The sequence below is a fragment of the Oryctolagus cuniculus genome, chromosome 2, assembly GCF_051225735.1.
Source record: "Oryctolagus cuniculus isolate XC-2025 breed Fujian yellow rabbit chromosome 2, ASM5122573v1, whole genome shotgun sequence".
Taxonomy (NCBI): domain Eukaryota; kingdom Metazoa; phylum Chordata; class Mammalia; order Lagomorpha; family Leporidae; genus Oryctolagus; species Oryctolagus cuniculus.
This window is the reverse complement of record NC_142868.1, coordinates 150148371-150174456: the sequence shown is the minus strand read 5'-3', so window position 1 is coordinate 150174456 and position 26086 is coordinate 150148371. Positions and strand designations below refer to the sequence as shown.

Sequence of the window (26086 nt, the reverse complement as noted above, 5' to 3'; positions counted from 1 at the left end):
CTATATTGGTATATATACTAATTTAGAAAATGTGAAATTATTTTGAAGAATGTATGTGGAAGACAATTTATAATTTTAGTGCTTTTTAATAACAGCATTATTGAAGTATAATTTATCAAAAAATTCACCATTTTAAAATATACAGTATAGTGGTTTTTAGTAGATTCTCATAATTGTGCAACTGTCATCATTAATTTTATTTTCATCACCCTGTTAGCAGCAACAGCCCATTCATCTCCTCACTGTTAAAAGTTTACTTTCTGTCTAACAGATTTGTTTATTCTAGGTATTTAATATAAGTAGAATGGGGGCCAGCGCTGTGGCGCAGTGGGTTAACGCCCTGGCCTGAAGCACCGGCATCCCATATGGACGCCGGTTCGAGACCCAGCTGCTCCACTTCTGATTCAACTCTCTGTTATGGCCTGGGAAAGCAGTGGAAGATGGCCCAAGTCCTTGGCTTCTGGCTTCAGATCGGCACAGCTCTGGCCATTGCGGCCAATTGGGGAATGAACCATTGGATGGAAGATCTCTCTCTCTCTCTCTCTCTCTCTGCCTTTCTTCTCTTTCTGTGCAACTCTGACTTTCAAATAAATAAATAAATCTTTTTTAAAAAAGAGTGAATATACAAATAAACACAAAAATACTTAGAAAAAATATCAAAATACTATTTGGGAAAGAAATACATTTATATTTGTCCTGTTTACCTCCAAATGTAACTTAAGGATGCTTTAAAATGAGGTTTTGTATTATTTTTCTTTTTTTTTTTTTTTTTTTATTATTTTTTTTTTTTTGACAGGCAGAGTGGACAGTGAGAGAGAGAGACAGAGAGAAAGGTCTTCCTTTGCCGTTGGTTCACCCTCCAATGGCCGCCGCGGCCGGCGCGCTGCGGCTGGCGCACCGCGCTGATCCGATGGCAGGAGCCAGGAGCCAGGTGCTTATCCTGGTCTCCCATGGGGTGCAGGGCCCAAGCACCTGGGCCATCCTCCACTGCACTCCCTGGCCACAGCAGAGGGCTGGCCTGGAAGAGGGGCAACCGGGACAGAATCCGGCGCCCCGACCGGGACTAGAACCCGGTGTGCCGGCGCCGCTAGGCGGAGGATTAGCCTAGTGAGCCGCGGCGCCGGCTGGTTTTGTATTATTTTTCATCGTGGCCTTAGGTGTACCTTAAGGAAAGTTACTGAGGTATAATGTAAGCATACATGTAAGTAAAACCGAAAAATCAAATGGCAGCAATATACAGGAAAATAGATACCTGATTCTTTCAGTTCTAATTCAAATTTGGATTCATAAACCTCTCTGAAAGTTCCATAGGAAAGTACAAAAGGTATATTAATGTATTTTCCAGATATATTGATTCTCTTTGATTTCCCCACATGTCTAACATGTAATGTTTTACTGTTTTGAATGTTTATCATTTTTAAAGGCATTCTTATCAGTATGAATGATTAAATAATGATACCTTCCTGACTATTATTCAAAACTTAGGGAAAAGAAATAATTATTTTAAAAGATAAAAATATCTGTATTCATTAGAGGAGTTATCTAGACAAAAGAGAATTTAAGATGAATTGTCATAGAGGGAGAATACGTTATTTTACAGTACATCCTATTTTACTTCATCATATTTATCTTTGATCAAATTGTGTTACTGCATATTCCTTAAGGGAAACAGAAATTTCAATGTTTTATATTTTATGCAGGCAAACCTGTCTGAAGAAAAATCTTGAGAAAAGCGAAGTCAGTCTCAAGAGCAGATGCTCAAATGATGTCTAATTAAATTTTCACACACAGATTAAAAGGATATGCTAATACCTGTGGGTACTCAGGGAGAATTTGTAAAGGCAACTTAGTCCAAGTTTATAAAGTATTGAGAGATGCTCCTGGATTCTACCTGCTGCTACTCTAAGAGCCAAGGTGGTGATACCTTGTACACTGATGCCCAAACTGATGCACACTGAACTACCTGAGAAAATTTTTAAAAAGAATCCTAATGCTCATTGCTCTAGCTACTCATGGCATTTTGACTTGACAGATAACAGACATGGAATGTGACTTGGCATCAGGATTTTCATAGCTTCCTAAGTGATTCCAGGATGTCTAGTAGTAGTTCTTAAATTTTACTGTGCATTTACATCACCTGGGAACTTGCTGAAGTGCAGAGTCTGATCAAGTAAGGCTGGATTGAGTCATAAGCTTCTGCCTTCCTAACAAAGTACTGGGTAATGCCAAAGATGCTGGTGCTTAAACAACCCTTTGCATGGTAAAGTACACAGACACTGAAACACCACCACTAAATTAAAGTTCTTAAACACATACCACTTACCCCAGTTGAATACTGTCTCAAGGCACATGTGAGACTGGTCTCAGAACAAAAGAGCGAAAAGCAATTTCCATTATATTATTCTCTCCTTACCTATCAAATGACTTTTCCATAGCCCTTACAAATCTGTGATAACTCGGGCAATTACAAAATGTATCTCTCTTTCAAACACAGTTCTGGAAATCTCATCTTCCAAATGAATTTGACTTTTCTACACCTTTCTTTTAATTTCTCTTAAATCCATGCAATGAAGTACTAAATTTTCTTTAATTTTTGTCATTATAAATGGTATAATGGCAAGGTCAATGTTTCATATTTCTTCAGCAAAGGCTAAGGACATATGAGTCTCGAAGAATGTTTACTCAATAGTGTTCAAATATATATCAGATATTATACAGACAATGAAAGCACTTGGCCCAAGAAGTTACATTGCAAGAAAAATGAGTTCTATATTCTGCTGCTTAATTCAATGCAACTTATATGGAATTGAAATCTATATTATATTTATTTTTTTTAAATATGGAATGCTTCACGAATTTGCATGTCATCCTTGTGCAGGGGCCATGCTAATCTTCTCTGTATCATTCCAATTTTAGAACATGTGCTGCCAAAGCGAGCACTATACTATATTTCTTACAAAAACAGTAACATATAGTATCAGCTGCCTATTGGATTTTTCTTCAGGATCTCTAGACTACTAAATATCTACACAATATATATCCTATGCCAGTATCAAATCTGAAAATCAAATCACTACAAAATCATGGTGGTGCAGTGGGTTAATCAGTTGGTTACAAGGCCAGCATCCCATGTCCGAGTGGTGGTTCCAGTCTCAGCTCCTATCCTTTGGATCAAGCCCACTGCTAATGTGCATGGGAAAGGAGCAGAAGATTGTGCAAGTACTTAGACCCCTGCCGCCAGTGGGAGACCCAGATGGAGTTCTTGGCTCCAGGCTTCAGCCTGATCCCACCCTAGTGGTTGCAGTCATTTAGGTAGTAAACCAACAGAAAAAAATATCTCTTTTTCTGTCTCCCTCTCTTTCTGTCATTCTACCTTTCAAATAAACAAATCTTAAAAAAAAAATCTTTATGGACCTTCAAATCCTCTTCCTCCCATTAATTTAAACAAATACTATCTTTTTAAGCTTCATGAATTCAGTTTCTGTGGTATGATTTCATTAAAATGAAAATATTCCAGAGGAGGAACATTTCTAGAATGTATTCGTAGGAGTTGTCTTTCTGCAAATGTAAATGCAGAGCTGAGATTGAGTATATTGTAGTAAAGGAATACAGGAGACTATGGCATGATGAGGTACATGGCAGTTTCCCAAAGACCTCATGTCCCCAATCTGACTCTTAGCAGGTTAATTAGAGCTTCTATTTGAGCATCAACTTTGAATACAACAAATTTATTCCATTAATGTAAGTTAGGATTTGCTTTTTGTCCACTGTATTTCTTCAGCAAAGGTTAAGGACATACACAGCTCTATAAGGTAATTATAATAAAATCTAAAATTTTTCCAGAGAAGAAATTATACTGAAATTACAAAGAGAAATGATAGAAAGCAATGGAATGACTTTATCAAAAGTAGGTAGAGTTAGTATATAAGGTATATTGCAAAGATAACATAATTAATTACTTCTCTCCTGTGAAGTTAAGATAATGCTGCAAAAGTGCCCATGACAGTGGAGATGACATGAATCTCTGATCCCAGTGAAGTACTCCAGAGTTTGGTCATATTCATGAGACTTAGTATTACTTTTCTATGCATTCTTTAGTTTTCATTTTAGAGCCTTTATCATTATGCAAATTATTAAACTGCAAAGCATGAGCATTTAACTTTCTGTAAACATCAACTTCATAAAGCAGTTAATTTCAATCTGTATATAACAATTTCTACATACGCTATTATCATTTTTTGAGTTTTCTATTAAAAACCTTTATGACTCGGGCCGGCGCTGCGGCTCACTAGGCTAATCCTCCGCCTAGCGGCGCCGGCACACCGGGTTCTAGAACCGGTCGGGGCGCCGGATTCTGTCCCGGTTGCCCCTCTTCCAGGCCAGCTCTCTGCTGTGGCCAGGGAGTGCAGTGGAGGATGGCCCAAGTGCTTGGGCCCTGCACCCCATGGGAGACCAGGAAAAGCACCTGGCTCCTGGCTCCTGCTACCGGATCAGCGCGGTGCACCGGCTGCAGTGCACCTCCGCGGCGGCCATTGGAGGGTGAACCAACGGCAAAGGAAGACCTTTCTCTCTGTCTCTCTCTCTCACTGTCCACTCTGCCTGTCAAAAATAAATAAATAAATAAAAATAAAAAATAAAATAAAATAAAATAAAAAACCTTTATGACTCAAATAGGAAGAAGAAATTGAGAGCAAAACCCCTAGAAAACCCTTACACGGAAATAAGATTGAACCAACAGCAAAGGAAGACCTTTCTCTCTGTCTCTCTCTCTCTCACTGTCCACTCTGCCTGTCAAAAAATAAAAAAAAAGAAATAAGATTGAATCAATACTCACACAGTCCATTAAAAAAAATAAGAGAATCTCAGAACGTTTTTGATCAAAAGCTCTTACACCAGGGCTGGTGTTGTGGCATAATGAGTTGAGCCACCGCCTGCAATGCTAGCATCCCATGTGGGCACCAGTATGAGTCCCAGCTGTTCCACTTCTGATCCAGCTCCCTGTTTATGTGCCTGGGAAAGCAGTGGAAGATGACCCAAGTAGTTGGGCATCTGATCCCACTTGGGAGACTCAGATGAAGCTCCTGGCTCCTGGCTTCCACCTGGCCCAGTCCCAGCTATTACAGCAATTTGGGGAGTAAACAAGCAGACAGAAGATCTCTCTCTCGATCTCGATCTCTCTCTCTCTCTCTCTCCCTCTTTCTCTCCCTCCCTCTATCTCTTTCTCTCTCCCTCCCTCTCTCTCTCCCTCTCTCTCTTTTCCCCCTCTATCCCTCTGTAACTCTTTCAAAGAAATAAAATAAATCTTTTAAAAGTACACCTATGAGGGGCCAACACTGTGCCATAGTAGGTAAAGCCACCACCTGCAGTGCTGGCATCCCATATAGGTGCTGGTTCAAGTCCTGGCTGTTCCACTTCTGATCCAGCTCTCTGTTATGGCCTGGGAAAGCAGCAAAAGATGGCCCAAGTCCTTGGGCCCCTGTACAAGTATGGGAGACCCAGAAGAAGCTACTGGCTCCTGGCTCCCAGCTTCAGATCAGATCAGCCCAGCTCCAATCATTTCAGCTACTTGGGGAGTGAACCAGCAGATGGAAGACTCTCTCTCTCTCTCTCTCCACACCCCGTGTAACTTTGCCTTTCAAATAATTAAAATAAACCTTTAAAAAAAAAGTACACCTATGAAATCATGGCCACAATCAGGATATAATGTGCTTCCATTTCCATTCATTATAGTCGATTCTTACTTCTGCCCCAAACCAGAAAGCTGTAGATTTCTTTTTGGTTCTCCAATATCTTAATTTGCATTTTGTAGAATATTTTATGTATTTGTCAAAATTCATCACATTATACACTTTGAATGTATAGAATGTGATGGGCAGAGATTATTTTTCAGTAAATTTGATAAAATAAATTTTAAGTTTTAAAGAAATCAAAAAGTTTGCGCCACTTACACAAAGTCCTGTTCAGTCTCCTACAATCAACCACATGGTCCTACCCCATATCTCTTTCTGAAGAATGAAGAAAGTCTTGTGTAAAAGCGGTTGATGAGTTTCTGAAAAATATTTTTCTGCTTTAGCCAATGGAGGCCTCAAAAGATAAATAATCTTGATATCCCTAAGGTAGCTTTTTCTGTATGTCAATCCTTATATGTTTATTCAATACAAATATGAACAAAAGGAAATAGATGGCATATAATTTCCCTAATTTTAACATCTTGGTAAAACTAGAAGATCAAACACATACACACATACACACATGATGAAAAATAATACTTCTGGCCAGCGCCGCAGCTCAATAGGTTAATCCTCTGCCTGCAGCGCTGGCACCCCAGGTTCCAGTCCCAGTCTGGGGCGCCAGATTCTGTCCTGGTTGCTCCTCTTCCAGTCCAGCTCTCTGCTGTGGCCCGGGAGTGCAGAGGAGGATGGCCCAAGTTCTTGGGCCCTGCACCTGCATAGGAGACCAAGAGAAGCACCTGGATCCTGGCTTCAGATCAGCGCGGTGCGCTGCTCCGCAGCGGCCACTGGAGGGTGAACCAACAGCAAAAGGAAGACTTTTCTCTCTGTCTCTCTCACTGTCCACTCTGCCTGTCAAAAAAAAAAAAAAAAAAAAAAAAAAAGATAATACTTCTAAGTGAAGAATCTATTTATTGATAAACTCCAGGAAAATGTCATCCAAGTCATCGTTAAGAAATCAGGGACTGTAGACTCTCTTGTCATGTTCTGAAAGTGGTATTATGACATAAGAAGTCAGTTCCTTGCTTTATTTTTTACTAACACAAGAGGTTTTACTGAGCTACTGCTTGGAGTTAGTATCTCTAAATACACCTATTGTAAATGTAATCACTGGGACTAGCACAGCGGCATCGCAGGTAAAGCTGCTGCCTGCAGTGCCAACATTCCTTACAGGCATTGGTTCATGTTCCAGCTGCTCTAATTCCAATCCAGCTCCCTGCTAGTAACCTGGGAAAGCAGTGGAAGATGGCCCGAGTACTTGGACCCTGCTACCTTCATGGAAGAACTGGAAGAAGCTCCTAGCTTCTGACTTCAGCTTGGCCAAGCCCCAACCATTGCAGCCATCTGGGGAGTAACCAGTGGATGAAAGATTTCTCTTTCCTCTCTATAACTCTGATTTTACAATAAATAAATAAATAAATCAGAGTCACTCTGCACTTTACTTTGGAATTTCAGCATTTAAAATTATTTTCTTAAAATAGACTTCACGTATTAAAATGTGTGCTTTCTCTCTCTCTCCCCTTGCTCCCTTTTAATCTTTGATGCTATTGTCTAGTTAAAAAACTCCTTCTTGGCCACATTGTTGTCAAGTAATGAAAAATATAGTCTAAAAAAATATAAACTGTAGGCAAGTTAGAGTTGATAAATCTGATCTCATTATGATTAAACACCTTTGATATCTTGACATTTTGTACTCAATAATTCTTCTGAAAGATATCACTATCAGAGCCTTCATGTAGCATTCTGGTATGTTGAGGAAGCAAATATTGCAAAGTTGCCAAAAGACCAATTCCAATCTAATTAAGACTTTCACTGCTTCAGTGAAGGCTACATAAACACTCTGTTAATATTCACAGCAGCAACTCTGTCAATAACTCCCCCAGAATCTTCAAATTTATAACAGAAATCAGCAAACTATTGACTTCCTGACACTGATAGATCTATCCAGATTCAATGCCTTTTTTGTCTCGCCTCTGCCCCAAAAGAGGGCACAAATGCCAATTGCTCTGCTCAGCTCCTAAACATTGAAGGATCATTATTCAAGTATGGCTGGCATTCCTGGTCATTAATTATAATCTTGTGCACATATGCAGTGTGATTGCAGGAAATAATCAGCTTTGTCTGCCAAATTGGCAACATTTAGAAGCTAATTTGTTATGACACAGCATCAAAGATATTTAAACAACAAACTCAGGCTCTATTGCTCTGCATACATTGTTATAATATCAGATAACATCTTTTAAAAATAGTTAACATATCCAGAGGGAGGTAGTATAGATCCTTGAACTTTTTTTCAAGTGGAATTATCAGGAAGAATTAGTACGTGCCCAATCCTAGAGTTCACATCTCAGGGACTACCATCCAGAATGACTGCCTTTTAGGGGCAACTGATTTAGATTATCCAGAAAAGCTTTAGCTGTCAGTCTAGAACTACTTAAGTGGGCATTGGAAGGATAATTCTAAGTATGCTAAGAGCAAAGGTTTTGTTTTGCCTTTTTTTGGGGGGTTGGGGGGTGGATCGTTAGAATTCTGTTACCTACTTGACTGTAAAATCAGTGCAGCAGGTTAATAAAACTGGTGTTTATTATATCAAAGGACAGCGTTAAGCTAAGTTTGCTCATTCTACACCTAGTGTTGGCCCATTCACTGCAGAATAAGAACACTAGATTTGTTAATATGAGATGCACACTGCATGTCTCTTTCCCTTCCCTAACATTTCATTCTGGACAGACACAGTTGTCTTGGACCAATGTTTCACATGGTCAATGTCTTTCCGCCACCACTTCCTTTCATCTATATCAGCTGAACCAAGCCCAAGGCTTGTGCTTCATCCTTCTGTGCTCTTCTTAACCCTAGCACCACTCCCCAAATATACACATTTATAATTTTTGTTTCATTTCTTTTGAATACTCATTTCTTTTGAAAAATCTAGATGACTAGTTACTTTTATAACACTTTCTTTTTAAATGATCTTATTACCTCTAAAGATATTTCTATTGGTTCCTTGTTTATACCCAGAAGTTTAGTCTACATATAAAACAATGGGAAGAACATACCTTTACAAAGGAAAAGTGCAAACGGTTGTTTGGGTGAGTTTTCCCCCACTCCAGATGCATTCTTCTGCATGAATATCCAATTTGGTATCTCTCTACCCTTTTATTCACCCCATCTTGATTGAGAGAATAAGTATATATGCAGCCCCCCCCTTTCTTCTTTTCAAACATGCATCCATGGAAGTTCTCCTGTTCTACCTGGGCAGCTGTTTACTCCCATCAACAAACTGAAGGCTTACTCAAGTCCGGTGTTACATGTCATGGGTTGGTTGGTGCTATGGATTGAACGTGTCTTCTCCAAAATTCAGATGATGCAAATGTGGCAGTGTTAAGTATAACCCTTCAGACGTGATGAGACCATGAGGGGTCCTCCGTTGTAAATGGGATTAAGGTCCTTATAAAAAAAAAGAAGCTTCATGAAGCAGAGCACCCACAGATAGCTGGCTCTGGGAACACCTCTGCCTCTGTGGACCTCTCTGTGGACCAGGCTAACAATGCAGAGCAGATCCTCTGCACCCTGACTGTGGGAGCCTTGTTGTGCTGAGATTGTGGGAACTCTGTGACTACATGACAGGGTGCAGGATGTAGTGGATCTCTGGGCTATCACTGTGTCTGGTGCCTGAGGCTCAGAGCTCCCTGATGGCCTAGTGTGTGCAGAGGGCCACATAAATCTCTAGCAGCACAGTGAGGGTTATAAACACTGTGGGCTAACACTGAACATTGATCACCATGGAAAACAGGAGGTGAGGGTGTGATTATGACAGAGGTGATCGTACTGTCTCCCCTTCTGACAATAGAGGAAATCTATCAGGCCCAACTTGAGTGTCACCCTGGATACTACCCAACCCTTGAGCATTGACTAAGGCTTCCTGGCCACACCCAGCACATGCCTCTGGGTATTAACTGAAAAAGCAGACACTCCACTAAGCCATAGAGGAATAGTTTAAATGTACAAACACAAGGCCAGTGCCACGGCTCACTAGGCTAATCCTCCACCTGCAGCGCTGGCACCCCAGGGTTCTAGTCCGGGTCGGGGCGCCGGATTCTGTCCCGGTTGCCCTTCTTCCAGTCCAGCTCTCTGCTGTGGCCCAAGAGTGCAGTGGAGGATGGCCCAAGTGCTTGGGCCCTGCACCCCATGAGAGACCAGGAGAAGCACCTGGCTCCTGGCTTCGGATCAGCGCAGTGTGCCAGCCGCAGCACGCCAGCTGCAGCAGCCATTGGAGGGTGAACCAATGGTAAAGGAAGACCTTTCTCTCTGTCTCTCTCTCTCTCACTGTCCACTCTGCCTGTCAAAAAAAAAAAAATATATATATATATATACATACACACAAACACATCAGAAGAAAAACCAACAAGTATTTCCACAAATATCTAAAAATAAAGTCAGAAATTCAAGAAACAAGATTAAGGAAGACAACATGATTTCCCAAAGGAACACAATTGTTCAATATTAGAATGTGAAGACAAAGTGATGGATGAAATTCCTGAAAAGGAATTCAAAAGAATGATCATAGGATTACTCAGAAGCAATAAGAAGTAAATTCATGGGTTAAAGAAATCCACACATGACATGGAGATTTTGAAGAGAAACCAAACTGAAATATTAGAATTGAAGAATTCAATTTGCAAAAAAAAAAAAAATATATATATATATATATATACTGTGGAAAGCCTTAGAGATAGACTTGGTGAGTGAGCCAGAAGAAAGAGTATCTTAGAGAGAAGACAGTTCTTTGGAAATATCTCAGACCATAAGAAAGAAAAGGAGAAGGAGAAGTTAGAAAAGATAAAAACTTTGTTCGAGATTTATGGGGAAACTATCAAACAACCCAACATATGGGTCCCAGGATTTCCTGAAGGTGCGGAAACAGGAATATATTAGAAGGCCTGTTCAGTGAAATAATTAGAGAAAACTTCCCTAATTTAGAGAAAGAATCATCAGATATTACTACAAACAGCTATATAGCAACAAATAGGAAAATATAGAAGAAGTGGATAAGATCCTGGACATATAATCTACCAAAATTGAGTCATGAAAACATAGACGATCTAAACAGACTGATAATCAAAACAGAGATTGATTCAGTAATTAAGACCCTCCCAACAAAGAAAAGCTCAGGATCAGATGGCTTCACAGCTGAATTCAACCAGATCATTTAACCAGACTAAGTGGAATTTATCCTGGGGATGCAGGGATAGTTCAACATTCACAAATCAATACACATGATACATCATATTAACAAAAACAGAAGAACAAAAACCATATGATTAATCAGTAGATGCAGAGAAAGCATTTGATAAAAAATAAAACAACCTCTCCAGGCCGGCGCCATGGCACAGTAAATTAATATTCCACCTGTATAGGTACCGATTCTAGTCCCGGCTGCTCCTCTTCTAATCCAGCTCTGTGCTATGGCCTGGGAAAGCTGTAAAAGGTGGCCCAAGTGCTTGGGCCTCTGCACCCACATGGGAGACTGGGAAGAAATATCTGGCTCCTGGCCTCAGATTGGCGCAGCTTCTGCCATTGTGGCCATTTGAGGGCCACAGAAGGAAGACCTTTCTCTCTGTCTCTCCCTCTCACTATCTGTAACTCTAACTCTCAAATAAATAAATAAAATTTTTAAACAATCCTCTCATGGATGGTCCAGGTGCTTGGGCCCCTGAACCCACATGGGAGACCAGGAGGAAGCACTTGGCTCCTGGCTTCGGATCAGCGTAGCACCGGCCGTAGTGGCCATTTGAGGGGTGAACCAATGGAAGGAAGACCTTTCTCTCTGTCTCTCTCTCATTAACTCTGTCAAATAAAAAAAAAAATAAGTCCTCTCACAATGGAAACCTTAAGCAAATTGAGTATAAAAGGAACATTCCTCAACACAATTAAGGTAATTTATGACAAATCCACAGCAAGCATCTTATTGAATGGGAGAAAGTTGGAAGCATTTCCCTAAGATTCAAAACCAGACAAGAATTTCCACTTTCACCATTGCTATTAATTATAGTCCTGGATTTTAGCCAGAGCAATTAGAAAAAAAAAAAAAGAAATCAAAAAGATACAAATTAGAAAGGAAAAAGTTAATTATCTTTCTTTGCAGATGACATGATTCTAAACATAGGGAACCAAAGGACTCCATAAGAGACTATTGGAACTCATGAAAGAGTTTGATAAAGTGGTAGGATATAAAATCAACACTCAAAAATCAATAACTGTTCTATACACAGGCAAATTCATGGCTGAGAAAAAAACTTCTAAGTTCAATCCAACTCACAATAGCTACAGAAAAAAATTAAATATCTTGGAAGAAATTTAACCAAGGATGTAAAATATCTCTAGGATGAAAATTAATAAATATTAAAAAAAGAAATAGAAGACACAAAAAATGGAAAAATCTTCCATGGATTGGATTGGAAGAATCAACATCATCAATAATGTCACACAACCAAAATCAATTTACAAATTCAGTGAAATCCCAATCAAATAAAAATGACATTTTACTCATCTATAAAAAAAGATACTAAAATTCACATGGAAACACAACAGATCTTAAATAGCTAAAGCAATCCTGTATAATAAAAACAAAGTTGGAGGCATTATAATATCAGATTTCAAGGCACAATACAAGGCAGTTATAATCAAAACAGCCTGGTGCTGGCACAAAAATAGACATGTAGACCAATGGAACAGAATACAAACTCTAGAAATCAATCCATGCATCTTCAACCAGCTTATCTATGACAAAGGAGCTAAAATCAATCTGTGGAGAAAGAACAGTCTCTTTACCAAATCATGTTGGGAAAATTGAATCTCTATGGCAGAAATATAAAACAAGACCACTACCTCATATCTTATAAAAAATCAACTCAAAATGGATCAAGGATCTGAATCTACAACATGATACCATCAAGTTACTAGAGAAAAACATTGGGAAACCCTGCAACACATTGGCATAGGAAAAGACTTTTTGGAAAAGACCCCAGAAGCAAAGACAGTCAAAGCAATAATTGACAAATGGGATTACACCAAGCTGAGAAGCTTCTGCACTACAAAAGAAACACAGCTACATGAAGAGGCAGCCAACAGAATGGGAGAAAATATTTGCAAAATATGACAAAAGATTAATATCCAGAATCTATAAAGAGCTCAAAACTCAGAAAAAATCCAAACAATCCAGCTAAGAAATGGGCAAAGGACTTGAACAGGCATTTTTCAAAACAAGAAATTCAAATGGCCAACAGACATGAAAAAAAATGTTTAGGATCACTAGCTACCTGGGAAATGCGAATCAAAACTACAAAGAGGTTTCACTTCACACCAGTTAAAATGGCTCTCATTACAGAAATCAACAATAAATGCCGGCAAGGATGTGAGGAAAAAAATATTCTAACCCACTTTTGGTGGAAATGTAAACTAGTATATCCATTGAGGAAGATAGCATGGAGATACTTCAGAAAGCCAAAGACAGATCTACCATATGACCTGGCGATTTCACTCCTGGCAATTTATCCAAGGTAAATGAAATCAGCCTATGAAAGAATTATCGGTACCCCCATATTTATTGTAACTTAATTCACAGTTGTTAAGATATGGAATGAATACAGATATCTATAAACTGATGACTAGATAAAGAAAATATGGTATACATATACACAATGGAATACTATTCAGCCATAAAAAAGAATGAAATTCTATCATTTACAACAAAATGTATGCAACTAGAAACCATTATACTTCATAAAATAAGCAAGTCCCAAAAAGACAAATACCATATGTTTTCCCTGATCTGTGGAAACTAATAGAATACCAAAAATGTTATGTATAGGAATAAGTTGATATTTTGAGTTTTGATGATTGTTTATAGCCCTTATCTCTACTGTTGAGGAATAGTGGTTTTTGTTTTTGTTTTTTTCACTTCATACTATTTGTTGAACCCTTTACTTAGTGTAGGGTTAATCTTATGAATATAAAGTAAACTGAACGTAGGTCATTGTAAAAATTAAGAGGAAATAGGGGAGGAAGGAGAAGGAAGGGTAGAAGTGTGGGCAGGAGGAAGGGTAGGGTAGGAAGTATCACTGTGTTCCTAAATCTTATACATGAAATACAAGAAATTTGTATATCTTAAATACATTTTTTTAAAAAAAAACTACCTTGTTTGTAGTATATTTATCAGATCCATTTTCTCTCAGATTAAGTGAAGTTTTCAAACTTAGTATTTTTCTTTTTTTTTTTTATTTTTTGACAGGCAGAGTTAGAAAGAGAGAGAAACAGAGAGAAAGGTCTTCCCTTTTTCCGTTAGTTCACCCCCTAAATGGCCGCTATGGCTGGTGTGCTGCAGCCGGTGCGCTGCGCCGATCCAAAGCCAGGAACCAAGTGCTTCCTCCTGGTCTCCCACACGAGTGCAGGGCCAAAGCACTTGGACCATCCTCCACTGCCTTCCCGGGCCACAGCAGAGAGCTGGACTGGAAGAGGAGCAACTGGGACAGAAACCGGCGCCCCAACTGGGACTAGAACCCAGGGTGCCAGCGCCGCAGGCAGAGGATTAGCCAAGTGAGCCACGGTGCCAGTCTTAATATTTTTCAATAACAATATTGATATTATTTTATATTTATTTTTACCTTCATGTTTATTGCAGCTGAATTCACAATATCTAAGATATGGAATCAGCCCAGATGTCCATCAACTCAAGACTGGATAAAGAAATAGTGTTCTATATACACTATGGAATACTACACAGAATTTTTTTAAAAAAATGAACTCCTGTTATTTGCAACAAAATGGATGCAACTGGAAACCATTATATTTATTGAAATAAGCCAGCCCCAAAAAGACAAATTCTCCCTGATCTGTGGTAACTAAGAGTACCTAAAAGGTAATCTATAGAACTGAAATTTACACTTTTTGAGATGTGATGATTTTGAACAGCCTTTGTCTCAACTGTAGAGGAACAGTGTTTTTTTTCTTCACACTATTTATTAAACTTTTTACTTAGTGTAGGGTTAATTTTATGGGTATAAAGTTAACTAAAAATAGGTCTTTGTTAAAAAATGAAAATGAGAATAGGAGAGGGAGAGGAAAAAAGGGTAGAGTTGAGAGCAGGATGGATGGTAGAGTGGGAAGAATCACTGTGTTCTTAAATTTGTTTACATGAAATGCATGAAATTTGTATACCTTAAATAAAAGGTTTCTTGATAAAAATATTTTTATTTATTTGAAAAGGAGAGGGGAAGAGAAAGATATCTTCTGGTGAGGCTAACATGTAGGGAGGCTTGTGACTGACTAGGGTTATATCCAACTCGCTGGCAAATCCATTTAATACTAGCTATACCCTCCAGCTTGCATTTTACCAGTAAAAAAGTTAATATTTTGGCAACCACTTGACAATTCTTTTGTTTCACAATTTTTTTTCAGAACTTTATTGGTAAGAGGCTTTCAAAATGTACAAGTTAAAGCAATTTGTACAGTCATGAAGAAAAACTGCCAAAATAGAGTTCAATAAAATCAAATATTTTTTCTTCAGTTGAAATTGTAAATTTTTTAAAGACTTTTTTATTTGTTTGAAAGGGAGAGATACAGAGAGAGGAGAGGAGAGGAGAGGAGAGGAGAGGAGAGGAGATCTTCCATCTCATCCACTGGTTCACTCCCCAAATGGCCCCTGTGACTGGGGCTGGGCCAGGCTGAAGCCAGGAGCCAGGAACTTCTTCCAGGTCTCCAATATAGGAGTAAGAACCCAAGTACTTGGACCATCTTCTGCTGCTTTCCCAGGCACATTAACAGGGAGCTGGATCAGAAGTGAAGCAACCGGGCCTCAAACCCATATGAGATACCAGCATTATAGGTGGAGGCCTAACCTTCTATGCCACAGTGCTGGCCCCTTAAATAGCAAATTTGGGCACAGAATTGGATGGAACATAATCTTTTTATCACTCTCATCAGCTCTGCTTGGTTTATTAGTTATATTATGCTTAACAGAAGAACAAATACCTTAATTGCTACATTTTCCTCTTCTCTTTTGCTGAATCTGCTGCTAGTCCCAAAATAAGAATGGCTCAGTCAAGGACCTCTTCTGATCTTTATGAGATCTCATCTAATCTCAGAGTTTAAATGTCAGCTAAATGTATATCTTTGAACAAGGTTTCTCCCTTGAAATAGATATGTATTTATGCCAAATGGCTACAAAATACTTCTGTAAAACCAATATATATTTTCAACTTAATATATACAAAACTGAATTGCAGATCTTCCTGCGCAGGTCTGCTCTATGCACCCTGTGAGGAAACTGATATGTAGGGGCCCTCATGAAGCAACCAGTGGAAAACAACGTCCCTCCAACCCTCCACCTTTGTGAGACTTTGCCAGACCTTTGGAAGGCCAGTTGGGCCTCTAGGGACATCTTTAGGGACAAAATTTGGGATTGTCCCTGCCCACTGTGGAAGGAACTGGACTGTAGGGCTAGTTATACTCAGATTAAGCTTCATAGTCAGATTCTTTGCAGTTTTTAGCCTTAGATATAAGTTACTTAAAGTTGTGAGCTTCAGAATACTTACATGCAAAATGAAAATAACATCCACCTAACAGAGTTGCTACAAGTATTACAATTCTGTTAAAAAATTCACAGGGTGCCTGGAAAACGCTAGGAGTTTATTAATTTGTAATTTATCTATCTTCATTCCATTAAATCTAATTTCCTTTAGCTCAAATTTTTTAATGAAAATCTTCACTACATTTTGGTCTTTTATTGTTAAGCTTTATTTAGATTTATTAGAGACAATTTCTTTCTCCTACTTTTATGGTAAAATAAAATTTAAAATTTATACTATAAATAAGATTTTTGTATGCTGGCCTGGGAGACACACTATCATTTTTTAGTATTATATCTATATGAAAACTTGTTAAAGATGATTCCAAATAACTGACTTCCAAATAAGTTTGATGGGACCAGTTCTCTAATTGAGAATTTGCTATAATTTACTGATGGACTCAAAGATTCATAAAGAGGCTCTCATATGATGGGACAAATTTCATAAAGCAGGGCTTTCATAATGCCTATACTTACAACAAGGAAGGAGTAGAAAAACAAATGAAAGGAAGAAAACTAGAGAAGGAGAGTAAATAGAGAAGAAACGCACTGTTTCCAAAACAGCCATTACAGAGAAACCTAAAAACTTTTCCAAATCTTTTCAGGTACATCTTAATTTATACTCTTTTTTTGCAAAAATTACACTAATTTTAGTAATGTAATTTAACTGGCATTTTATATTTGATATTGACAGTCAGAATCACTTGAATTTACAGTTTGATTTTTTTCAGTAATAGTGAGGGAGCAATAATCATACTTACTTAGAGGGATCAATATAGATGATCCCTAGGTGGACTGTCTTCACCTTCTTATTCAATGTTGACACAGACAACAGTTTCTGTTACTTTTAACATTTACTTGAACCATAAAAACAAAACAATTAAAAACAAAAGCCTCTTTTAATTTGCTTTGTTATTGATTTTTTTTGTCGATGTACAATCAAAAACATATGTTCAAAGGCAAAGTACAAATTAAGAATTAAAGAAAGGACAAGGACAAAGGTCTCAGAGCTCTTGGCTCCTTGCCTAGGAGCAGATTTGGAAACCTAAGGCAGCTCCTTACCCCCTGCACTCTTAGGTCTGCTTGGTCCCAATCCCTGTATTCTTCTCTGCCTTACCTTCTGCATTCTTTTCCAACCAATCAGCCAACAGTGAGGAAGGCCCACTGAGTTTGAAAAGCCCCTGAATAAGTTCAGCCCTGCCCCCACTCATGGCCCTTACCTGGCTATGCTATGTAAACCCAGTCTGTAAGTAAATTCTTGCTCTCTGCCAGGTGTTTTCACTTGAATAAATTCCTTTTGGCTGTGAGTTTGTATCCCACCTCCTCTGTTCTGCCCCTCTTTCCTTACAGATAAAGTGATATTTACTTTGCAGTAATAATTTTTAAAGATTTATTTATTTTAAAGGCAGAGTGACAATGGGAGAGACACAGAGACAGTGGAGAGATTTCCTCATGCTGGCTCACTCCCCAAATGGCGGTACAAAACCAGCTCTGGGCCAGGCCAAAGGCAGGAGCCAGGAACTCTGTTTTGGTCTCCCACATGGATGGCAGGGGCCAAAGCACTTGAGCCATCTTCTGTGGCCCTCCCAGACACATGAGCAGGAAACTATATTGAGAGTAGAGCAGCCAGAACTGGAACTAGCACTTAGGTATGGGATATTGGCATCACAAGTGGTGGGTTCAACCCTCTGTGACACAACGCCAGCCCTGTGTTATCTTTTTTTTTTTTTTTTTTTTTTTGACAGGCAGAGTTAGAAAGTGAGAAAGAGAGACAGAGAGAAAGGTCTTCCTTCCATTGGTTCACCCCCAAAATGGCCACTACGGCCGGCGCACCGCACCAATCCAAAGCCAGGAGCCTTGTGCCTCTTCCTGGTCTCCCATGTGGGTGCAGGGGCCCAAGCACCTGGGCCATCCTCCACTGCCTTCCCGGGCCACAGCAGAGAGCTGGACTGGAAGAGGAGCAACTGGGACAGAATCCGGCACCCCAACCGGGACTAGAACCCTGAGCGCCAGCGCCACAGGTGGAAGATTAGCCTAGTGAGCCACGGCGCTGGCCCTATGTCATCATTTTAAACTTAACATGCTTGATGTAAAATCTTTAGGGCAGCATATTTAATTCTTTATTCTAATTGGAATTGCATCTATTTTAGGAATTTTATTTAAATATGCATCTCCCCTAGCAACAGGAAAATGCAAAATTATATTTGACTAATTTCTGTATAGGTACATTATCAACATTAAGGTATTACTTCAGCCTATGGAAGACCCAAATTTCAAAATTAAGTGGCAGGAATCTCATTAAAAATGTGTACGTTTGAAGGAAGAAAATCAAAATCAGAAGATAAACACAGAACATATTCTGAGCATTGAAAAAGCCTTATGAGCTCTTTCAAATTAATTTTGTATTTGGTATGAAATACATTTTGAGATACAATTTTTATTTAGATATCCATTTCACACTTCATCCTAATTAAAGAGTAATTCAAATATAGTAAAATCCATAGATCTTAATTGCATAGTTCAATGACTTTTAACAAACAAATATACCTGTGTGGCCCACATTTAATCAAAATATAGAATTTGTACATCAACCCATAAAGTTCTGCTATTCTATTCAATACACTTGCCCTCTCCAAATGCAATCACTCTCTGAGTTTTGTGATCAGAGGGTAATTTTGCTTGTTTTAAAGTTGATATAAGCACAGTCATGTGGTATGTATTATTCTCCATGCTAACATTCATCTCAGTTGTATATCTGGAGTAGAAATGCAAGCTAGTACTACTTATTTAAAGATCATCCTTTTCTCACTGAATTACAGTGGCAACATGGTTGTAAAATATATGTGAATATGTGTGGATCTATTTATGGCCTTTTAATTCTGTTTCCGTTCCATTCTATTTTCTACTCTTATTTTCACTCCACATGGTACTACTTAGTGCAGTTTCAATGGAAGTCTACATTTAAACTAATGTGATTCCCTTAGATTTGTTTTTCTTCTTCAATATTGCTTTGCCTGTTATTAGTCTTTACATTTCCACATTTGCCTGTCAATTTCTACAAAAATCCTACTGGGATTTTGATTACATTTTCACTGAGTATATGGCTCAAACAAGAGATTACAGTATTGAATCTTACAATTCTAGAATATGGTACATCTCTGTATTTATTATCATCAATTTCTCTCAGCAATGTTTTGAGGTTTTCAGCATAAAGAGATTGCATTTCTTTCATCAGATTTATTCATAAAAGTTTAATGCTTTTGGTGCTGTTATAAATGGCATTTGAAAAATGGAATTACTGGAGTGGGCATCTAATTCAGCAGTTAAGACACTGATTAAGACGCCCATGTCTCATATCAGAGGACCTGGGTTCAATGCCTTGTTCTGGCTCCTGAATCCAGCTTCCTGCTAATGCAGAATCTGGGAGTTGTCAGTGATGATGTAAGTATTCAGATCACTGCCACATATGTGGAAAAAAATTCCTCCTTGCTCCTGGCTTTGGTCTCAACCAAAATATGATGTCACTGGCATTTGGGGGTATAAACCAACATATAGAAGCTCACTCATTCTCTCTGTCTCTCTCTCTCTCTTTTCTCCTTCTCCTCCTCCTCCTTCCTCCCCCACTTCCCCCACAACCCTCTTTCTCTTTTTCTCCTTCTGTTTCTCTGCCTCTCAAGTAAATATTTAAATTTAAAAATTAATAATCCATTTTTGAAATTTCATTATCCAATGTTTCTCTAATCTACAAAATTCTTGGACAAGACCCCCAAATCACAGGCATCAAAGAAAAAAAAACCTAAACAAATGGCACTACATCAAACTCAGAAGTATTTGAACAGCAAAAGAAATGATCAACAGAGTGAAGAGACAGCCAACACAATGGGAAAAAATATTTGCAAACCACCTATCCAACAAAGGATTAATATCCCAGATATATAAGCAACTTAAAAAATTCAACAACAAAAATAAACTAATCCAACTGAGAAGTGGGCAAAGGTCTTCAATACACAGTTCTCAAAATAAGAAATACAAATGACCAACAAATATATGGAAAAAATGCTCAACATCACTAGCCATCAGGGAAATGCAAATCAAAACCACAATGAGATATCACCACATCCCTGTGAGAATGGCTAAAATCCAACACACAGAGAGTAACAAATGCTGGCAAGGATGTGGAAAAAGGAGAACACTTACACATTGTTGGTGGGAAAGTAAATTAGTGCAGCCACTGTGGAAAACAGTGTGGAGATTTCTTTAAAAATTAAAAATAGACGTCATATAACCCTGCAATCCCACTACTGGGTGTATACCCAAAAGATAAAGAAAATATAGTATATATAAATAATGAAATATTATTCAGCTGTAAAAAGGAATGCAATTCTACCATGTGCAGCAAAGTGGACACAACTGGAAGACATTATGTTGGGTGAAATAAGCCAGACCCACAAAGACAAACACCACATACTCCTACCTTGTATGTGGGAGCTAAACTTTTTTTCTTTTTGACAGGCAGAGGGGACAGTGAGAGAGACAGAGAGAATGGTCTTCCTTTTGCCGTTGGTTCACCCTCCAATGTCCTCCGCGGCCAGCGTGCTGCGGCAGGCGCACCGCGCTGATCCGATGGCAGGAGCCAGGTGCTTCTCCTGGTCTCCCAGGGGTGCAGGGCCCAAGTACTTGGGCCATCCTCCACCGCACTCCCTGGCCACAGCAGAGAGCTGGCCTGAAAGAGGGGCAACCGGGACAGAATCCGGCACACTGACCGGGACTAGAACCCAGTGTGCCGGCGCTGCAAGGCGGAGGATTAGCCTAGTGAGCCACAGCGCCCGCCAGGAGCTAAACTTTTAAAAACAAACTAAAAGAAAGAAATGTCTGCATGCTTCACATTTCTACACATACAGTTTTTTTAAAATTTTATACCTTTGTAAAGCAATGGTTAAGAATATTATACTACTACAGCTTTAATGATCTGTAATTACTTTAAAATTTACTGTTTACAGGATTGGCGCTGTGATGTAGCAGGTAAAGCTGCTGTCTGTGGCACCAGCAAACCATATGGGCTCCAGTTCAAGTCCCAGCTGCTCTACTTCTGATACAACTTCCTGCTGATGTGCCTGGGAAAGCAGCAGAGGGTGACCCAAGTGCTTGGGCCCCTGCACACAATGTGGGAGACCTGGAGGAAGCTCCTGGCCCCAGGTTTTGAGTTGGCCTAGCTCCGGCCATTGTGGCCTTTTGGGGAGTGACCCAGAAGATGGAAGATCTCTCTTTCTTTGTCTCAATGTCTGTCTCTCTATAAATCTGCCTTTCAAATAAATAAATAAACCTTTTTAAAAAAATTTACTGTAGATGTGTGAAAAGGTCATTTTTCCATTCAGTTATTGTTTATATCTATTGTCTATATTCCCACTAGAGTCTTTTCATTTTTACTTGTTAAACTTCTTATTCAATGAAGTGTTAAGCATTTTTACCGTAATGTAAATTTGAAGTATATTATCTCAAAAACTAAAAAAAAAGAAAGAAAAGGTAGGAAGAAGAGGGGGGAGGGGGAAAGGAATATAATTATGTTCTTAGAATGTACCTAAAAAATCACATTGAATCTGTTAAAAACTAAATAAAAATTTTAAAAATTAAAAAAAAAACATAAAAAGACCACATACACATACAAAAATTCCTAAATTCACTTAGTAACTCCATTAATTTGTTGGTAAATCATACTGATTTTATTTGTATACAATCTTATTAGCTAAAATTAATGACAGCTTTATGTTCTCCTTGCTGTGTGACTTTTTTTTTGCCTTACTGTTTTAATTAAGATGACCAGTACATATTGAATAGAAGTGGTGAGAGTGGACATAATTGTCCTATTCCCAAACTAAGGGAGAAGGTTTCATTATTTTACTGTTAGGTATGATGGTAACTATAGGGTTCTTTTGTTCCTAATTTGATGTATTTTTTCAGACTAAATAACTTTAACTCCATTTCTAGTTTATTAAGTTTTTTTAAGTGAATATTGGATTTCATCAAGCATATTTTCTTCATATTTTGAGATGATGGTGTGATTTCCCCTCCTTTATTCTGCTAATGAAGTGAGTTACATACCTTAAGAGTGATTTTTGAGTGTAGTAAATTTCTCTTGGGCATTAATATTTGAACCTAACTCTTGAGTAAGATGTACATCCACTATAATGAAAGTGCCTATTTTTGTAATATTTATTTTAGATAATATGTTATAATATAATCACGTGGTAGATAATTTAAATCATCTCTTGTAACTCACTTTTGTCTAATAAGTTGTGGACAAAATGTTGGGTGAACTCTTTCATTATTTCATCTTTCCTGACAGCAGTGGGGTCAGGAGGGACACCCTGCGCAGACTTCAGGAAAGGAGTGTAACATGGAACAAAAGGAGCTTCCTTTGGTGGGATAGATGAGCTGTCCATATAGTCCTCGTGTGCTTATCTTCAAACTTCTGTGTGTAATACATCCCCTCTTCTTTATGGTTGAGTTTCTACTACATAAAGCCAAAAATAATCCTCTTTGGAAAAGAATCTATTTTTAAGCTCTCTTTCACATAAAATAAGTTCAAACAGGGCATAGAAAAACAGATGGAATGATATACACTTAAAACTAACAAGGAGCTATGCCTGGCTTGCAAAAATATGGTTGATTATTTTTCCTCTTATTCTTTATAATTAAGAAATTAATGTCGCCCCTGTTTTGGTCCTTTGACTCCACACATGCCCTCCATGAATGAGCTTTATCACAGAGCATTTCTCTTTTCTGTCCTGGAAACTGGAAATGCAAGGTGCCACAGTCTTGGGATGAACCTTTGACCAGTGACAGAAGGAAGCTTGTTGACAAATAACTCTCCTCCCTTACCACCTAATGGACTGTCTCAAAGCACAGCTTCTATGGGTTCATGTGGACATCACAATGGGATCTCACCACCAGTTGTGCTTGGGAGTGGCCACTCAACAATGCATCATCCATTTTTGCTCTCCCTTCTTTCCTATTTCACTGCCTTGTCCTTCATTCCTTTTCCCTAGGATTGGCTCCCTGATATAAAGGAACAACAAAAGTCCTCTGCTTTACACTCTACTTTCTGAGTAACCTAAACTTAGGCAACATATTCTGCAGTTTTTTCTTTAGAAAATATTTATTAGAAAGAAAGAGGTGCACAGAGTGAGGGAGAGAGAGCACCCCCATCCACTGGTTCACTCCCCAAGTGCTCTCAGCCCAGAGTGTCAAAGCTTGGAGCTGAGAATTCCATTTAGGTCTCCTATGTGGATGGTAGGATCCAATGACTTGAGTAATCACTGCTCCTGCCCAGGTTGTACAAGAATCTAGAGTCAAGAGCCAGGATCCTGTACAGAACCCAAGTACTACAATATGGGACATGGTAGTCTTAACTGCTATGCTAAACAACTGCCTTTATATTGCAACATTATGGGTTCCTCATCATTCATAGATGTCAACAAGTCAAAGAATTATCAAAAAATCTTTTTGCTAATGGTTTTAAAAACATCTCCACTAAACATTTTAAATTTTAACCATATCTTCCTACTCTGAACCAGTCATGATTATCCAGGAAAAAAAAAGTCCTTACACTTTCTAAATCGAAAAAACAGACTTTTCTGAATAACAGATTCCATTACCATTCTTTCATGAGTTACTTGGGTTGTATATGTATATATTAATTTTTAAAATCTTCTTTATTTATATATTTGAAATGCAATGTGACAAAGAGAGAGAAATAGAGAGTGTGAGAGGACAAAGAAATCTTCCATGCTCTGGTTTACTCTCCAGATGCCCAGAAATAGCCAAGAAAGACCAGGAGCTAGGAGCCAAAAATTCAATCTGCCAAGTGAGTGGCAGGACCCAAGTATTTGGGCCATCATTTGATGCCTCTCAGGTACATTAGCAGGAAGCTAGAGCTGATACTATGGCATAGCAGATTAAGCTGCTGCTGTAATGCCAGCATCCCCATTGGGCATTGGTTCAAAGTCCTGGCTGCTTCATTTCCAATCCAGCTCCCTGCTAACACACCTGGGAAAGAAGCCAGCATTGTGGCACAGTGAGCTAAACTGCTGTCTACAGTGCTGGCATCCCACATTGGAGCACTTGTTCAAGTCCTGGCTGCTCTCCAACTTCCTGCTAATGAGCGTGGAAAAGCAGCAGAAGATGGCCCAACTACTTGGGCCCCTGCTATCTATGTGGGAGACGCACCTGGATGGAGCTCCAGATTCCTGATTTTAGCCTGGCCCAGTGCTGATTTTTTTTTTTTTTTTTTTTTGACAGGCAGAGTGGACAGTGAGAGAGAGAGACAGAGAGAAAGGTCTTCCTTTGCTGTTGGTTCACCCTCCAATGGCAGCCGTGGCTGGCGCGCTGCGGCCGGCGCACCGCGCTGATCCGATGGCAGGAGCCAGGAGCCAGGTGCTTTTCCTGGTCTCCCATGGGGTGCAGGGCCCAAGCACCTGGGCCATCCTCCACTGCACTCCCTGGCCACAGCAGAGGGCTGGCCTGGAAGAGGGGCAACTGGGACAGAAAACGGCGCCCCAACCGGGACTATAACCCGGTGTGCCGGCGCCGCTAGGCGGAGGATTAGCCTAGTGAGCCGCGGCGCCGGCCTCCAGTGCTGATATTTGCAACCATTATTGGGTGAACCAGTGGATGGGAGGTCTCTATATCTCTGTCTCTCCCTCTCCCCATCTCTCTGTAAATATACCTTTCAAATAAATAAGATAAATCTTTTTTATGTATATAATTATCACTATACCTAATGAATACATAATTTATCTTTAATAAAAATTATACATGATACATCTTGGATTTTTTCAATTGAAATCAGAATACAAATATTAAAAATATTTGTTGGCCAGTGCTGCGGCTCACTAGGCTAATCCTCTGCCTTGCGGCGCCGGCACACTGGGTTCTAGTCCCAGTCGGGGCACCAGATTCTGTCCCGGTTGCCCCTCTTCCAGGCCAGCTCTCTGCTGTGGCCCGGGAGTGCAGAGGAGGATGGCCCAAGTGCTTAAGCCCTGCACCCCATGGGAGACCAGGATAAGTACCTGGCTCCTGCCATCGGATCAGCGCGGTGCGCCGGCCGCGGCGGCCATTGGAGGGTGAACCAACGGCAAAGGAAGATCTTTCTCTCTGTCTCTCTCTCTCACTGTCCACTCTGCCTGTCAAAAAAAAAAAATTTGTTAACTGAGCAGTACATTTAAAACCCCCCATTTAAGATACATACATATTGGTGCTTACTTTTAGACTTGAAAATCAGTGTGTTTAGAAATGTGCTTTAAAATTCTGCTCTTTCTATTGATTTTTAGAAGTGAATCTCAGTTACATGAGAGATTCTCAAATGGACAATAGTCAAAGCATTAAATGATAGCAAATGGTTTCACTAAAGGCTAGGTTTAAGTGCATAATGTAAAAGACTTGATAGAATTGTCTATTCTGTCTCAAATAGACTTCTCAATCTTTTACAAGTCTGAATTTAATTCACATATCTTTAGTTTACAACATGATGTTATTAAAATTACTAGCTAAGTGGGACAAACTGCTTTAAATGTTATCATTTACAAAGTATCACCACAAAAGCTATAAGCATATCTAATATTTACTAAAAGTTTTCATGTGACAAGATCAGATACTTTATTTGGATTATTTTTTTTCTCACCATAATTCTTTATCCCCATTTTATAGATAAATAAAATAAGGACAAGAAGTTTTA

General features: G+C 39.1%; 1 long non-coding RNA gene and 1 other non-coding gene across 3 annotated transcripts in view; both read right to left on the bottom strand.

The window, feature by feature from the left end:
• The window catches only part of LOC149128099 (uncharacterized), a 304850-nt gene that overhangs the window by 49529 nt on the left and 229235 nt on the right, over positions 1 to 26086 (bottom strand). The gene's annotated exons all lie outside the window — the stretch shown is intronic.
• On the bottom strand, positions 2834 to 2940 carry LOC127490400 (U6 spliceosomal RNA). The gene has a single exon (XR_007918362.1). It is a non-coding gene; the product is annotated as a U6 spliceosomal RNA (small nuclear RNA).